The sequence below is a fragment of the Oryctolagus cuniculus genome, chromosome 9 (genome assembly GCF_964237555.1).
Source record: "Oryctolagus cuniculus chromosome 9, mOryCun1.1, whole genome shotgun sequence".
In the NCBI taxonomy this organism is placed as follows: Eukaryota; Metazoa; Chordata; class Mammalia; order Lagomorpha; family Leporidae; genus Oryctolagus; species Oryctolagus cuniculus.
The window spans coordinates 83,655,121-83,671,612 of NC_091440.1; the positions used below are offsets into that span (position 1 = coordinate 83,655,121).

The window sequence follows — 16,492 nt, forward strand, 5'->3', positions numbered from 1 at the left end:
TTTTGGCCAAATTGAATGAGTCCTTCTGCCTTATCTCATTTAAATTCCAGGCTAAAATGAGCTTCATTCTCTTCCCCGGTTCTAGGAGTATATGTATCCTTCCTCTGGACAAGCCTTTACTTCCCTCTGGGCCTCTGAACGGATCTAATTCGCTAAGCCATAGATTACCTCCAAGTAAGATGTGCCAGTCACTGCTGAATCAGTCCTATGCAAAGGAGGAAGCAGATTCTGCCTGTGAAATGAGTACCAGCAATTCTTTTTTTAGATTCATTTATTTGAAAGGCAGAGTTTACAGAGAGAGGGGGTGGGAGAGAGACAGACAGAGATCTTCCATCTGCTGGTTGACTCTTCAAATGACCATAACAGTGGGAGCTGTGCTGATCCAAAGCCAGGAGTTCCTCCAGGTCTCCATGTGGGTGCAGGGGCCCACACACTTGGGCCATCTTCTACTACTTTCCCAGGCCACAGCAGAGAGCTGGATTGGAAGTGGAGCAGCCAGTTCTCAGAACAGGAGCCCAGGTGGGATGCCAGCATTTCAAGGAGGCAGCTTTATCCACTACACCATGGCGCCAGCCCTCCAAGAATTATTTTGCAAAGTGAAGTTTGAGGATCGGTGCCCAGAGGATGGATCTAGTGTGGACAGGACACAGAGGCTGGGGCTGTTTTCAAAGGGGAGAGATGTAGAGCCAAGAGCTGGATCCATCACACCCTGTGCAACAGTTCATTTTTGCCCACACATTGACACATAGTCACTACCATGCATTAGACGTGGTGTTCACCTCTGAGGCCACTCCTCCTCCTCTTCCACCTCCTTCTCCTTCTCTTCCTCATCCTCTTCCTCTTCACCACCATCATCAAATTAAAGGATCCTGTAGAGGGGCCGGCACTGTGGCGTAGTGGGTAAAGCTGCTGAAGTGCCGGCATCCCATATAGACGTCAGTTCAAGTCTTGGCTGCTCCACTTCCGATCCAGCTCTCTGCTGTGGCCTGGGAAAACAGTAGAAGATGGCCCAAGTCCTTGGACCCCTGCACCCATGTGGGAGACCAGGAAGAAGCTCCTGGTTCCTGGCTTTGGATCAGTGCAGCTCCGGCCATTGTGGCAATTTGGGGAATGTACCAGAGGATGGAAGACCTCTCTCTCTCTGCCTCTCCTTCTCTCTCTGTGTAACTCTTCCTTTCAAATAAATATTTTAAAAAATAGTATCCTGTAGATCTAAGTGTTACAATAGATGTATGGCTGAAGTACTGTGAGAACAAGGTTCAGGAAGTGGTCGGGTCTGCTTTGCAGCCTCCAAGAGTAATCGGAGGTCATGTAAGAGCTGGACCTTAAAGAGAGGGCACTCCGACCCAGGTGGAAGAGCACCACCAGTAAGACTCTGGAGGAGAAGATCCTGGCCCAGCCTGTGCACAAAGGTACTGCAGTACCTTTGAGTGGCTTATGCAGCCTGTGTGTGTTTGGAGTAAGTTTTATAAGAGATGAGACCCAAAGGGAAGGTGGACCGAGATAGTGACGGGTCTTCAGAGTTGGGTAGGAAATTGGCTTCTTAAAGCAACAGGGAGCCTTTGAATAGTGCGAAGGCAGGAAAGCAATAGAATTGTGTCTGAGTGTAGATACAGACCTTTGGTTAAGACCATGTGCAATGTCTGGAAACAGGAAGATCGCAGGTGGGTGGACCAGTTAGAGCGGTAACAACAGTCCAGGTAAGACTCCGGAGGGTTTGAACTAACAGCAGCTGCAGGAACTGAGATGCAAATGCAGACAGACATTGTCGAGGAGTGTGAAAAGAAATTCAGCGTGTCTCTTAGGTACCTAGACAGGAATGCCCTTAGTGAAGCAGAGGGTTGTGGGACAAAGAGCAGCTTTAGGCAGAGCACATGAGTGAAGGTGGGTCCTCCTGACTTCGGCTATTTAAGGACAGGCAAGAGGAAAAGTCCGGAAGGCAGCTAGCTGGTGGGCCCGGAGCTGTGAAGAGCAGGTGGGGTCAGCGGCTGACATTTGAAAATCTTTTGCTCTGAGATGGGGATTGAAGCCAGGGGACTGGATAGGATCCTCTAGCCAAGAAGTGATAGGGTGGGGCCGGCGCCATGGCCTGAAGCACCAGCATCCCATATGGGTGCCAGTTCAAGTCCCGGCTGCTCCTCTTCTGATCCAGCTCTCTGCTATGGCCTGGGAAAGCAGTAGAAGATGGCCCAAGTCCTTGAGCCCCTGCACCCATGTGGGAGACCCAGAAGAAGCTCCCGGCTCCTGGCTTCGGATCCTCGCGGCTCCAGCCATTGCGGTCAACTGGGGAGTGAGCCAGCGGATGGAAAACTTCTCTCTCTCTGCCCCTCCTTCTCTCTCTGTGTAACTCTGACTTCCAAATAAATAAATAAATATTTTTTTGAAAAAAGTGATAGGATAGGAGTTTGAACCCAGGCCACTAGCATATTGCAACACACATTTATGGATCATGTACTGTGTCCCAGGGCCAAGGCTGTGCTGGAGAGACAGAGGTGAATGACGAGAGGATGCGCTCATCCTCAAACCACAGGGAGGAAGGCCGGGATCCATCGTCTTCTTACTCTACGTGCACCACGGGCAAGTAGCAGGCTGGTATCTCATTAGACTTTGCTTATAACGTGCCTCTGAGTCACTGATAAGAGCCACAAAATTGCTTCTCCAAGAAGTAAGGTCCAGTAAGGGCATTCAGAGCCCCGTCCGAGCCCCCACTCAAGCAAACTCAGCAACTGCTGGTCATCCTTACACCGCGTTGTCTAGCCACAATTAGGCCTCGTTGGGAGGTAAAGCTGTCACATCACAGTTCTAAGTCAGAGTTAGATGCACTTGTTTACGATTAGCATGGCAGTCACTGCTGTCAGAATCAGGTCCCCCCCCCCCCCAGTAAAGTACCAACATTTCTTATCTGTGTACAAGAATGAAGTGAGGTTTTCTTGGCTTCTTCATTGTTCTCCAATTTTACAAGTTTTTGTGGTTTTTTTTGTATTTTCCAAATGAATGTGTACTGTTTTGTGCAGAAAAACGATGTCAGGCATAATAAAAGCATTTTAAACATGCTTTCTTGGTGGTTACCCAGAGGATTCGGCTGATGCATTTTCAGCAGAACACCTGCATTTCTTTATGGAAAATTTATGCACGACCAGAATGCCAGAGAAAGACACGAAATAGTGAACAGAAAAAAAAAATAGTGTTCCATGTCATGTCAGCCACTGCTCCTCCACATTCAGCCTCAGAGATGTTTTCAGGTTCAGTTTCTTGTTCATTATCAAAGTAGCCACCAGGCAAACACAACACTGCCAATGAAGATCTTTTTGAAATTGCTGATTTGTTTGTTTACACAACTTGCTTTCATTTCTCACTATATGTACATCACGTTTCTAAAACTGTTTTGTTTTTGTAAATCATATTGTAAACTAGTAATTTTCCATCAAATGGCTGCACCGTTATTTGTCTAGATATATTTTCACTTTGAACATGTAGATCATTTACAGGTTTTTTTTTTTTTTTTCATTATAAACAACACTGCAGTGAACATCTTTGCACTTCAGCTTTCTTCCGTATCCAAACTCTCTGAAATGGACAAGTGCTATGAGAATGAGCAAGGTTCTAGGAACACATAAAGTGTGTTGTTTTCCAAAATAATCCTACCAGTTCGTCTTTTCTCTGGCAGGGAATTCCTGTGGCTTTAAATTTTGGTATCAGAGTAGGAGGCTTCATAGCTATTTCTATTTGTAGTTCTTGGGTCACAAGTGAGGTTCAGTTTAGCTGTGCTGTAGCCATTCAGTTTTACAGACTGCTAATAGCAAAGCAGCCCCTCCTTGGTGAGTCCATAGTTATGCTGGCAATTAGAACAAGACACGATGAGGATGTGCCATCCCCAGGTGCCCCTGCTGTGGAGACCCCACAGCTCATGGGCTGTGTTTCTCAGCTGTGCAGGTTCAAAGTTGGTCACATGTGGAGATCATGACACATTTACCAAACGCACACAGACAGGACATCAGTATACACCACTGCTACCGCCATACTTGGATTTTCTACCAGCACACACTTAGCTGCAGGTTTCTTAAAACGAGTTCTCGAAAGATCGTTATGTTCCACCTCTCTGTTTAGCCATGTTCGCATCTCTCTTCTCTGTCTTTAGTCAACCTTCCTGAAAGAATCTTGTTAAGTTCCTTCCTGCCACTCACTCCTCAAGACTTTACACCTTGACCTTGGCCCACGGCTCACTGCAGCTGACCTTACAAACTGCTCCGTGACCTCTGTGGCCAATTCCACCTGACATGTTCTGCTTTGATGGCCCTGACCACACTGCTCCCTGCCATGCTCTCCTGCCTTAGCTTGCGAAAAAGCCAGATAATGTGGGGACACCTGCAATGGTTATAGAGTTTAAGGCCTGACTCTGAGGCCGGTGTCGCGGATCACTAGGCTAATCCTCCGCCTGCGGCGCCGGCACCCCAGGTTCTAGTCCCGGTTGGGGCGCCGGATTCTGTCCCGGTTGCTCTTCTTCCAGTCCAGCTCTCTGCTGTGGCCCGGGAGTGCAGTAGAGGATGGCCCAAGTGCTTGGGCCCTGCACCCCATGGGAGACCAGGAGAAGCATCTGGCTCCTGGCTTTGGATCAGTGGGGTGCGCCGGCTGCGGCAGCCATTGGGGGGTGAACCAATGGAAAAAGGAAGACCTTTCTCTTTGTCTGTCTCTCTCTCTCTCTCACTGTCCACTCTGCCTGTCAAAAAAAAAAAAAAAAAAAAAAAAAAAAAAAAAAAAAAAAGCCTGACTCTGACATTTGCTAATGTGCCATCCTAAGCAAGTTTCTCAAACTCTCTGATCCTTCATTTTCTCATCTCTGAAGTCAGTGCAATGCAGAGAGAAGTGGAACTGAGCAATGGACTTTGGTGCCTTATCACCCATGAGCTTGAACGCAACAGTGCTGTGTGCCTCAGTTTCCTTAGTGGGGCTGGTGGTGGGAGCTGGGGGGGAGGCGAGGATTGACCAAGCTACTGCAAAGCACTCCAAGCTGTGCCTGGTGCCTGGTGAGGACAGTTGAGGAGTTTGCTCCGTGTTTGCACCAGGGGACTTCCGTAAGACAGCAGCCCACACACAACATCTAAGACAGTGCCTGGTACACTGGCACTCCTCGTCCAGTTGTGCCAGTTCCCTCGCTTCTCATGGCCATCTTCTCTGTTCTCAGGCCACTCCTTGGCCAGAGTCCCAGAGCTCCGTCCTTGGCTACCTTCCGTTTCCCTGGTTGGCTTTGGCCAGATCTCTAGGCCAAAGAGCTGCTGAGATCTGAGTTTCCAGCTCTAGGCCAGGTTGCTTCTCAGTGTCTCTGCCCATTAGACCAAACTCCCTGCTCAGTCTCCCCTCATGGTTTCCCACTGTCTCCCTCCTACCTTGCTGGCTCCTTCTCCTGAGCTCCTCATCCCAGGCAGGCGTCTCCAGCCCTGCACACAGAACTTTAAAGGCATCCTGGCCGCTCTCACCTCCTCCCACTGCGTCCACCGCCCCTCCACCCCAATGCTCCTACCCAACTGGCCACCTCCACCTGCTGACTCTGCCTTCTGCAAACCTCAGGCTTCTCTCAGTAGCCACTATCCCAGCCTCACGTACCTCCTCTCCATGTCCCGTGACTCCGTGGTGTCCTCAAAATCCATACACTGGAGCCCTGACCCCAGTGCCACCACATGTGACCGTATTGGGAGATGCTTTAGGGAAGTCATTCCGGTGAAATGAGGTGACAGGGTTGGGGCCCTGAGCACACAGGACTGGATCCCTGGGAGAAGAGGAAGGGAGTCCAGGAGTGTGCAAGCGCAGATGAATGGTCCCCAGAGGATGCAGTGGGAGGCAGCCAACTGCTAGCCAGGAAGAGAGCCCTCACGGGAAACCAAACCCGCACCTTGGCCGTGGACTTCCAAGCTTCCAGAGCTGGAGGGAACAAAACTTGTGTTTCTTAAGCTACCCAGTCTCTGCTGCTTCAAGACAGCAGCCCCAGCTCACCGAGACCCGGCTCATGCTCAGATACAGCCGGGCTCAAGGCTTGGGGGAGGCGGCTGGCTTGCCCTGAAGGCTGGGCATAGGCTGTTCCTGCTCCGAGGCCCCCTTCTCGCCCTGCAGAGCCTGCCTCCCCTTTGCAGACACAGTGTGAATGTCACCTCCACGTGGCTGTGCTAGAAGTCCTTCCTCCCAGTCTCATGGGCCCGGTGACACACACTGTGCCCGCCCTTATCACATCATGGATGCGAGCGATGTGTCATTGACTTCCTCATCTGCCTTCCCCACTAGAGCCACAGGAGAGACAGAGAAAAGCTCCACCTGTGCCTTTTAACGCCAAGCACAATGAGGTTTCATCAACGATGTCCAAGTTCTTCTTGCTGAATGAAGGAAAGGCAGCATCCAGTCTCTGTTCTTAGAACAGCGCCTGGCGTAAATAAGGACTATTGAGTATTATTAAATAAAGAAACAAAATATACAGAACATGCTCCTGATTCCCCCCTTTTTTTCTGCAGTGATAACTGCTGAAGCCTTGTGAAAGCCCAAGCAGGAACATATGGGGACGGGAAAGGCCAGATCTGCAAAGCCATCTCCTCTAGAGTTCAAGCCCATGGTTACTGCACTGCTTCCTGACAACCTGAGTCACGGTTGAACGGGAATGGAAAATTTTACTTCCTCACCGCTGTGCCTGCCTCACTGGGCTCTGGCTCTGTGACTCTGAGCTCACTGCTCAAATCAACACTCTTGGCCGTGGCAGGCTGCCTCCGGAAGCCGGCCCACGCCAGCCGTTCGCACCCGGTTACGTATGTTCCCCGGGCACTTTGGTTCAGCCTCTAATTGCTGGTGGGGCACTCAGCGATTGGGGCACTGAGGCCAATGTGGGTCAGGATGTGGCCGCAGCTGGGAGCATCTGGCTCATGGGGACAGGAAGTGCAAATGACACGGGGAAGAGCGAGTCGGCGGCTGAGAATCAAGTGTGGACACGGGGTGCCCTTCGGCTTTACAGACACGAACTGAATGCTGGGCTGGGTGCTCGGACTCACAGGTGCTTAAAGCCTCTTCCCCATCTCCAGGGGTCTCAGAGTCAAGCTACCAGGGGTTCGCAGCATTGTGGGGGAGGGGGTGGGGCAGCAGCACAGGCAGATACTGCAGGTGAGCGTCGGGGTTGGGAGTCTTGTAGCCCAGGAACAGATCTGTTGATTGCCTCAAGCAAGCAACCAAGGGCTACTCCAGAAGCTTAAATGAAGTTGGATGCAGGAGAAATCTCATTCAAGGGGGGATACTGTAAGGATTTTTCAAGTTTCTATATACAAGGGTTTACAGTTTTTGAAGACCTGTCTATTACAATATGTTGACATCTTGAAAGATGTTTTCTGGCTGGGCTGGCAGATTCCTATGGGACTCAGCCTTTATCTGCGGAGCGTGCCTTTGATATGCAAATTACCCAACAGGAAGCCAGGCTTCCTATGGCTGGCCAGTGCAGGGCAACCCCCACCTCCAGGAGATGCTGTTTCTTGGCCTTAATCATCCCAGGGCAGCCGTGGGAGCCCAAAGCCCTGATCAGAATTGCTCAAAGCAGCTTTCCCATGGAAATGCCAATAAAGGCCATGGCCTAAGACTTCACCTTGCTCCTGCCTGTTGACCATGCTGGTGTCTTTCCGCGTGGCCCAGTGTGGGGCGCCATGCCTCCTGTCTCTAGGACGTGAGTGTAATAAAGGCCATTCGCCCAGGTCTCTCCCGTGTCTCCTCTCGTGGCTGTACCTGACTGACAGTCTCATGATGAAAGAACACAGCGTGAAGAATGGCTCTCAGCGACACAGGCTGCAGAAAAGACACCCACTCTGGACCTGGGTGGGGGGGGGGGTCTAGGAGATAAACCCAGGGAACCCTGTAATGCCCTCAGCATCATTGCTGTTCCTGGAAGAAACAAATGGGCCCAGCTGTTGTTGGGGTTCCACGGCCTGCCACACTCCAGTGAGGGAATCAAGCATGACAATGATGACCACGGCTAGTATTTAGTGAGGGCTTCTATGTGTCTGACACTGGGTGACATTGAAGCACCTTCAGCGGATGATCTCACTTAATCCTCCGGGCTCAGCACTACTCACAGTCCCATTTTATGGAAGGGAAGTAGAGGCCCCAGGTGCCTCCGTGCACCTCTTTAGATTTAAGTAAGTTGTAAATCACAGAGAGTAATTGCTCACAGTCCTAGAGGCTGGGAAGTCCAAGATCAAGGGTTAGAATATGTGGTGTCTGTTGAGGGCTCACTCTCTGCTTCAGTGATAGAACCTTCTAGCTGTGAGCTCACGTGCCCGAAGGGGATGAGACTCCTTTCCTTCTAGGCTCTTTCCTAAGAGCACTAATGCCATCAGGAAGACCCCCCCCCCTCATGACCTAATCACTTCCCAAAGACCCCACCTCCTAGTGCTAATACCCTGGTGGCTTGCTTTCAGCATATGAATTTTTGGGATACACAGCCTAGTGACGGTAGCCGTGGCTAAGCCAATGAGACGTGAAAGATGGAAAAGTTGCCTCTCCCATCTGTCTGGCCCCTAGAGCAGCAGTGGGGCTGCTTGTGTTTGACCACAATGAAGAATTTGCTACACATTTTTAAAGAATCGGCAAAAATTAAAAAAAAAAAAAACAGTTATACGTTATGACCTACATAAAAAACTACCACATTTCCACGTCCATAAAAATAAAGTTTTATTGACACACAGTCATAGTCGTGCATTTGCACATGGCAGCTTCCGTGCCACAACAGCAGGCTGAGTGCAACACCGACTTCTTGGCCCTCAAAGCCTAAAATATCCACTGCATGGTTCTTTCCAGAAAAAGCGTATCAGTCCCTGCTCTGGGATCCAGACCAGGATCTAGATAAGCTGCTCCTGTTCTCTAAGCAACACTCAGGTCCTAGAGTACCTACCCTACCCCCACCTTTCCAGAAACTCCAGATCAAAATCACCCCCAAAACCCAGCCCCTCTTCCTCCCAGCCCTCCACTAAATTAAATAATTAAAAGTGATTTTACATCATGAGCATTTTTCTATTGTCCACACCCTTTGTCATGTGGGTGGTGGCTCTCTGTTCATTTATTCCACAAACACGGATTTAGTCTTTGTCTCTAGTGCTTTCCAAGGCTAGAAAAAGAGGGGGAAATGGACCCCCACTTTCCAAACGCTCAATTATCCCTGGCCTTGGACTCTGACTTGAATGGTCAGGCACACACTTTCAACTTGGACAGAGTGAATCAGGTCCCAGTACGGCCCCTTAGGAGCTCTGCGCTAGCACCTGGCCACTGAGCCAGTAGGTTCTGCCCCAAGTGGGCATGCCCTCCCGTCCCACCCGTAAAGTCTGTTGGGGCAGTACACAGAGGACTGTGTGCAGTCCATTTTGCACAAGGCAGGGGGCACAGCACCAACACTCGGAAAACCCTAACAGCCATCATCACCACCATCCTCACTCCTACTGTACTGAGGAGTCCAGTCAGGTCCACCTTGGGGGGTACAAAGCTGGCCAGACTTCAGGAGACACACCCCTGTTACCCTTCTCAAAGTGTGCTGATTTATCACCAGGAAACACTGTAGTATTTCCAGTTCCCTTGGCATTGGTTACCATCTCAAGAGCTAAAGTGATCTGAGTAAGAAAAAAAAAAAAATCTGCACATTTTCCTCACACCGATATCCTTGGGGATTTTGAACAAACCCTAAGCAAAAATGACAAGGATTGGCAATGCAGGGCCGACAGAGCAGCGAGAAGGGTAGCCATCACACCAGGGACCTGAACTCGTGCTCCGGACTCAGCGCTTTGGAATGCTGGGCCTCGCACAGTTATCCCTCTAGAGGCAAACACATGACAGGCACAGAATGTTCCAGAAGACATGGAATGAAAAACACAACAACAGAACTCCCTGCACATATTTTGCTTGTTTATGAGGCTTCACAATCAAGGGCTTGGCAGAGAGCAGGCCCTGGGAAAGCTAAGCTGCCCTCCCTTCACCCTATCTTAACCTGTGAGTTTCCTAAACAGGGGAACCAGGGGAAAAACGAACATTCGCTCAACTTTGCCACTTTAACAAGACTTCTGTGTTTTACCACCAAGTGATTGGTGTTAAGTGCAGAAACTGCTGCTTTAATTTGTTTCAACTAATGAACAAAAGCCCCCTCTCTGATCCTACCATGAAGAGATGAGTGCTGAAGGTGGGACCTCAGGTGTCCCCCGGCCTCTCTCCATCCAGGCAAAGCAGAGGGCATGGAGAGAGCATTGCACTCTGTCCTCTGGCACAGTGTTGTTTGCGTGAAACCAGGGACTTTGAGGCCGCAGTGCCTGGTTCTGAATCCTACCTCCTTGAAGCCAATGTGTAACGTTAGGCAAGTGCCTCCCTTTCTCAGCCTCAGCCCTTCATTGATGAAGTCTGTGACAGTACCCACTTCATGGGGGTTAACTCAGCTGTTTATGTAAAGCATGAGAACAGTGCCTGGCCCTATTTATCCATCTACCTGTCTACAATTATGCATCACTCAAAGATGGGGGTCTATTCCGGAGCTGTGTTGTTAGGGAGTTTCACCATTAAGAACACCATGGAGCAGACTCACATGAAGCTAATGTATACATAGAGGCTACGGCATACTGGGCTACACGGCATTTACATATGGTAGAGCCTGCTCCTCCCATGGCCACAATTAAGCAAAACACAGGATGAAATCAAGTGACACAATCAAGAAATTTAGTCAACAAGGGATGTTCAGGCTGCTGCTGGTGTAACATGGTGTATTGTTTTACAAGAAACACTTTCTGTATAAGTAGGAGAAAAACACTAAAATAAGGATAGAGGCAGGCGTCAGGCCTAATGGTTAGGATGCCGGTTAAGATACCCATGTCCTATATCAGAGTTTCTGGATTTGAGTCCTGACTCCCCCTCCTGATCCCAGCTTCCTATAACTGCAGACCCTGGAAGGAAGCAGTGCTAGTTTGAATGATTGGGTTCCTGCCACCCATATGGGAGGCCTGGAGTAAGCTCCTGGCTCTTGACTTCAGCTTCAGCCCCAGCCCAGCCCAGCCCAGCCCTGGGCCACTGTGGATATTTGGTGAGTGAATTGACAAATGAAAGTTCTCTGTTCCTCTCTCTTTCTCTTTCTGCCTCTCCAATAAAAAAATATTTAAGAAATAGTAAGAGAAAGTATAGTAAACACATTCACCAGTAACACAGTTGTTTGTTATTGAGTATTGCCAAGTTGTGTATGTGATTGTATATGCTATATTTTAAATGACTGGCAGCACAACTGGTGTGTTTACACACACATCACTGCACATACATAATGACTGTATACACACACACATATACACATATACACATCTTTCTTAAGTAAAATTACAACAACTTATTCATAGTATTGGTATTCTTTCTTTCTATGGGTTAATATATGAGCCTATATTGTCAGTATTTTAAGCTGTTTCTCCTTTTTCACTGTTATGAACTAAATGCTACCATTTACATTTTTTTGCGCTTAGGTCTTTGGCAGCTTGTCCAGTTACTTGCTGAGGATTCAAGCCTAGACAGGCTCAGATGCCAAGCTCTTTCTCCTGCATTTTGGAGCAAAATGCCCCAGTTCCCAGGAGTGGCACCAAGGGGCTGAGTTACCCAAGTCCTGGCCAGCACTGAGGACTTGCATTGTTTCACTTTTTTTCCATCACACAGGAGACTTTTATTGCTGTTTTCTTATTTTCATTTTGTTGCCATGAAAGTTAAAAATATTTCTTGGGGTCGACATTGTGGTGTAGCAGGTTAAACCAGTGCCTGTGATGCCAACATCCATATCAGAACACCTGTTAGAATCACAGCTGCTTTATTTCTGACCCAGCTCTGAGCAGCTTCTCCGGGGAATGCAGCAGAAGATGGCCCAAGTGCTTGGGTCCCTTACACCTGTGTGAGAGACCCAGATGGAGTTCCTGGCTCCTGGCTTTGGCCTGGTCCAGTCTTAGCCACTGTGGCCATTTGGGGAGTGAACCAGCAGATGCAAAATCTCTCTCACTCTCTCTCTCTCTCTCCTCCCCCATCACTCTGGTTTTCAAATAAATAAAATAAAGCTTTAAAAATGTATTTCTTTATGTTTAGTGGCCATTTTTATTTTTTCCAATGTGAACTTGTTACTTATGTCTGTTGTCAGCATATGGATTAATCTTTTAATTATTGGTTTGTAAGAGTTATTTGGGCTGGTGCTGCAGCTCACTAGGCTAATCCTCTGCCTTGCGGCGCCAGCACACCGGGTTCTAGTCCCAGTCAGGGCACTGGATTCTGTCTCGGTGCCCCTCTTCCAGGCCAGCTCTCTGCTGTGGCCAGGGAGTGCAGTGGAGGATGGCCCAAGTGCTTGGGCCCTGCACCCCATGGGAGACCAGGATAAGCACCTGGCTCCTGCCATCGGATCAGTGCGGTGTGCCGGCCACAGTGTGTGGGCCGCAGCGGCCATTGGAGGGTGAACCAACAGCAAAAAGGAAGACCTTTCTCTCTGTCTGTCTCTCTCACTGTCCACTCTGCCTGTCAAAAAAAAGTTATTTGCATATTAAATATATTAATTTTTTTTAGTTTACATTTGCTGTATTTTTCACTAGTTGGTGGTTCTGTGAGTGTGTGCATGAGAACAGGTGCTTCAAGTACTCACACCCAGCAACAGTATCCGTTATGACTTTCCCATTGGCAGTCCTAGCTATAAAGTCTTCCACCACCTCCCCCAGTTATGGCAATATTCTTTTTTAATGTCTTCCAACAAATTTACGATGTCATTTTTACACTTGAAAATTGAATGTAACTCAAATTTATTTTGCAGCGTGAATCTAATGTGTGGTACCTCCTGCAGACTCAGTGATTCTATAAACCGGTTATTATCCAAGTCGGTAAAGGGTCTATGAAAGAAAACCCATCCATTTCTTTTGACACCAGCGTTCTCCTGTACAATGTGAGGACCATGAAATCTCCTCTGCTTCTTGTGGGGTGAAGAAACACCTCTTGAGAAGCATCAAGCACTTCAGCAGTGTACACGAATACGACCAAATTCAACATCAGGTGTAAGAGGAGCGAGACGCCCAAGGTCAAGCTCTGAGTTCTCCCATGACCTGGAGAAGTGAATGTGCTCAGCTCGAGTGGCTCTGATTCTGAGTGACTGACAGCTGCACTCAGTTCCTAAGTCAGGGCAGCCAGGCACTGGGGACGGTGAAACTTGAGTGTAGCAGTGACACATCACACTCGGGAGTACCACAGCCTCGGCCTTCTATACTGTCAAAAAAATCAGAAAAGCGAAACTCAGGTTTTAACTTAACAAATAAAAAGTGGTTAATTATCAAGCATTTCGGCTGAAAAAATTTGGCATTCTCTAAGCAGGTTTGGTTCTCCATAAACCTCATGCCAAACTTGTTAGTGTTACCCAAGACACCACTTCTATTGCACAGTATTTGCAGACTTTCACTGTTACTCTGATCAGAACAGCACATATAGGAAATGGGTCAGAAGCCACCAAGCTCTAGCCTGATATTCCAGGCTCTGGCTGTACCCGCTCCCAAGCCTTGTTCACCAGGGCGCCATTGCTGGAGTGGCCAGAGGGGGCGCTGGTGAGAGCTAGCCAGCCGTATTCCGCCATTTTCCCTCTTCCTCTGGTCCTACAGGTGAATAAATCACGTTATTGTGGGGATTCAAATATGGCCGGAGAGGAAGCAGCACCAAGTTTACGAGTGAAGAATGAAGAAACTGTCCTGAAAGTTTGTGAAAGGATGCAGAGAATGTGCTGAGCGTTCCACTGGCGTCCATCTCTCTTATTGTTAGTCTCTTCAAGGTCGCACAGGACATTATCAGGGGCATGAGACATCTGCAGTGGTATTCAAGGAGGTGAGCCCAAGCCTCCCTCATTTTCTCAGATGAAAGCTAGTAAATTTAGCAATAAGAGATCCAAGAAGGCAGTGCCCCACCCTCATTATGCGGCTATGATTGAATTTTGAGTAAGAAATCTTGGTTCTCTGGAAAGTACCATGTGCTCATTTTCTTTTTCCTTTCTGAGCTATTGAGTCTGAAGAGGCATGTCATTTTTTCCTTTCAAGAAAAGCGAGAAATAAGCGTGACAACACTTTTTTAATGAGTCCAAGTTTGTCCTACTTATGGAAGAAGTACAAGATAACAGCTACCATTTTCTACATGTCTGGCCCTAGGAACTTAAATATGATTATTTTTCCAAGTGAGGGAAATGAATCCCAGCAAGATTAAGCATTTCATAAATCATAAATAGGATTTGAACCTGCACTGTCTCCCTGCAAAACATTTGCCCTTTCCACCACTCAAGGCTGGCTTTCCCTAAACTTGACCTCCAAAATGCACCCACAATGCATTTCTAACCTTCTCTCTGCATCTTGATCAGGACAAGAAAAGCGTAAATGGAACCTTGCTGAGTTCTTAAACTTAGAAAACAATTTTTGCCCATCAATCCATGAATTTAAGTCTCTGAAGTTTATTTTTTTAAGATTCACTAGGGCCAGTGTTGGGGTACAGTGGGCTAAGCTACCATTTGAGACCCTGGCATCCAATATGTATGCCAGTTTGAGTTATAGCTTCTCCACTTCCAATCCAGCTCTCTGATAATGTGCCTGGAAAAGCAGTGGCAGGTGGCCCAAGTACTTGGAACCCTGCCACCCACAAGAGAGACCTAGATAAAGTTCCTGGCTTCTGGCTTTGGGCCTGGCTCAGTCCTGGCCATGTGGCCATTTGGGGAATGAACCAGTGGATGGACGATCTCTCTCTCTTTCTATGTGTGCGTGTGTCTTCCTCTCAGTAACTCTACCTTTCATATAAATAAATAAACAAACAAATCTTTAAGACTTATTTATTAACTTGAAAGGCAGAGCAATAGGATAGGAAGGAGGGGAGACACATACACACACACAACACACACACACGCACACAGAGGGAGAGAGACATCTTGTACCTGCTTGTTCACTCCCCCTCAAACCTGGAAGAGCCAGGACTGGGTCAGGCTGAAGTAGGAGCTGGAAACTCCATGTGAGTTGGAGTGGAGGGGCTCATCCATCCACTTGGGTGGCAGGGGTTACAGTACTTGGGCCATCTTCTGTTGCCTTCTCAAGCACATTAACCCCAAACCAGACCAGAAGCAGAGCAGCCAGACTTGAACAGGTACTGTGCTATCAGACACCAGCACCCTGACAGCATCTTAACCTGCTGAGTCACACTGCAGGGCCCCTTGTAGGTTTCTCTTAGATGTAATGAGTTAATCTCTTAGTCATCTCTTCTGTTAGTTTCAATCCCTGGGCAACTACAGTTGAGGTTAGATTGCCACACGGTGATCTTCCGTCAGTAATCCCCCCGTTACTCTACAATATGATGGTGTCTCAAATCTACGTATGGCCTTCACCTGTAAAGTATGGTGGTATCAAAACAATGGAGATTATTTTGCTATCAAAGGACTGATATGTTTGCACCCTGCTCTAATGTGCACAAACCTTGAAAACATTAAGTTAAAGGACCCAGACACTAAAAATTTCACATACTTACACCTAAGAACAGCATCCATCTATAAGAGCTAAGGAATTATGGACACGTTCTGCTGTTTAAAATTTGTTCAGTTTATACATGATCAAGAAATACCTTAATTGGCCGGCGCCGCAGCTCAGTAGGCTAATCCTCCGTCTTGTGGCACCAGCACACCAGGTTCTAGTCCCAGTCGGGGCGCCGGATTCTGTCCCGGTTGCCCCTCTTCCAGGCCAGCTCTCTGCTGTGGCCAGGGAGTGCAGTGGAGGATGGCCCAAGTGCTTGGGCCCTGCACCCCATGGGAGACCAGGAGAAGCACCTGGCTCCTGCCTTCAGATAGGCACGGTGCGCCGGCCACAGCGCACCAGCCGCGGCGGCCATTGGAGGGTGAACCAACGGCAAAGGAAGACCTTTGTCTCTTCTGTCTCTCTCACTGTCCACTCTGCCTGTCAAAAAAAAAAAAAAAGAAAGAAAGAAAGAAAGAAAGAAATGCCTTAATCAAGGTCAAAGGGCACATTAGAACAAAAATATTTGCTAGTCATATCCTAAAAAGTTAATTTTCCTAATAAATTCACTACAAGGAAAAGAGAAACATCCAGGAGAAATCCTGAGGACACTGAATAGAAAAGCCACCTGGCCACCTGCTCACACCTCTTCTCCCCCACATCCTGGAGCTGTGGCTGCAAACCAGGAGCCGCCTCTGTCACCACTGTCTGTGTTCTAATAAGTGGAAGGCACTGATTGGCTCAGCCTAGACCACATGGCACACCCCCAGGGATGGGAGTGAAATTTCCTGGAACCTCCTGGATGGATTCTCTAGTAGAAAGTTAGATGGATTTGAAGCTAGAATCAACCGATAGTATTGCCTGGAATCCATTTGATCCTCTCAGGGGCTAGAAAATTCTGAATATTGGGGAAAATTGGAAGTATGAGTAGACCAGTGTGACAGGCCTCTGAAAAAGTAAGATAATTAACAGAATCATTGACA

At 48.2% G+C, this 16,492-nt stretch overlaps 1 long non-coding RNA gene across 1 annotated transcript; it reads right to left on the reverse strand.

The window, feature by feature from the left end:
- Positions 1-12,777: 12,777 nt before the first annotated feature.
- On the reverse strand, positions 12,778-15,950 carry LOC138843833 (uncharacterized). Its single transcript, XR_011378857.1, has 2 exons — positions 15,622-15,950; positions 12,778-13,251 (listed from the first exon to the last, which is right to left on the reverse strand). It is a non-coding gene; the product is annotated as an uncharacterized lncRNA (long non-coding RNA).
- Between the last annotated feature and the right edge of the window lie 542 nt (positions 15,951-16,492).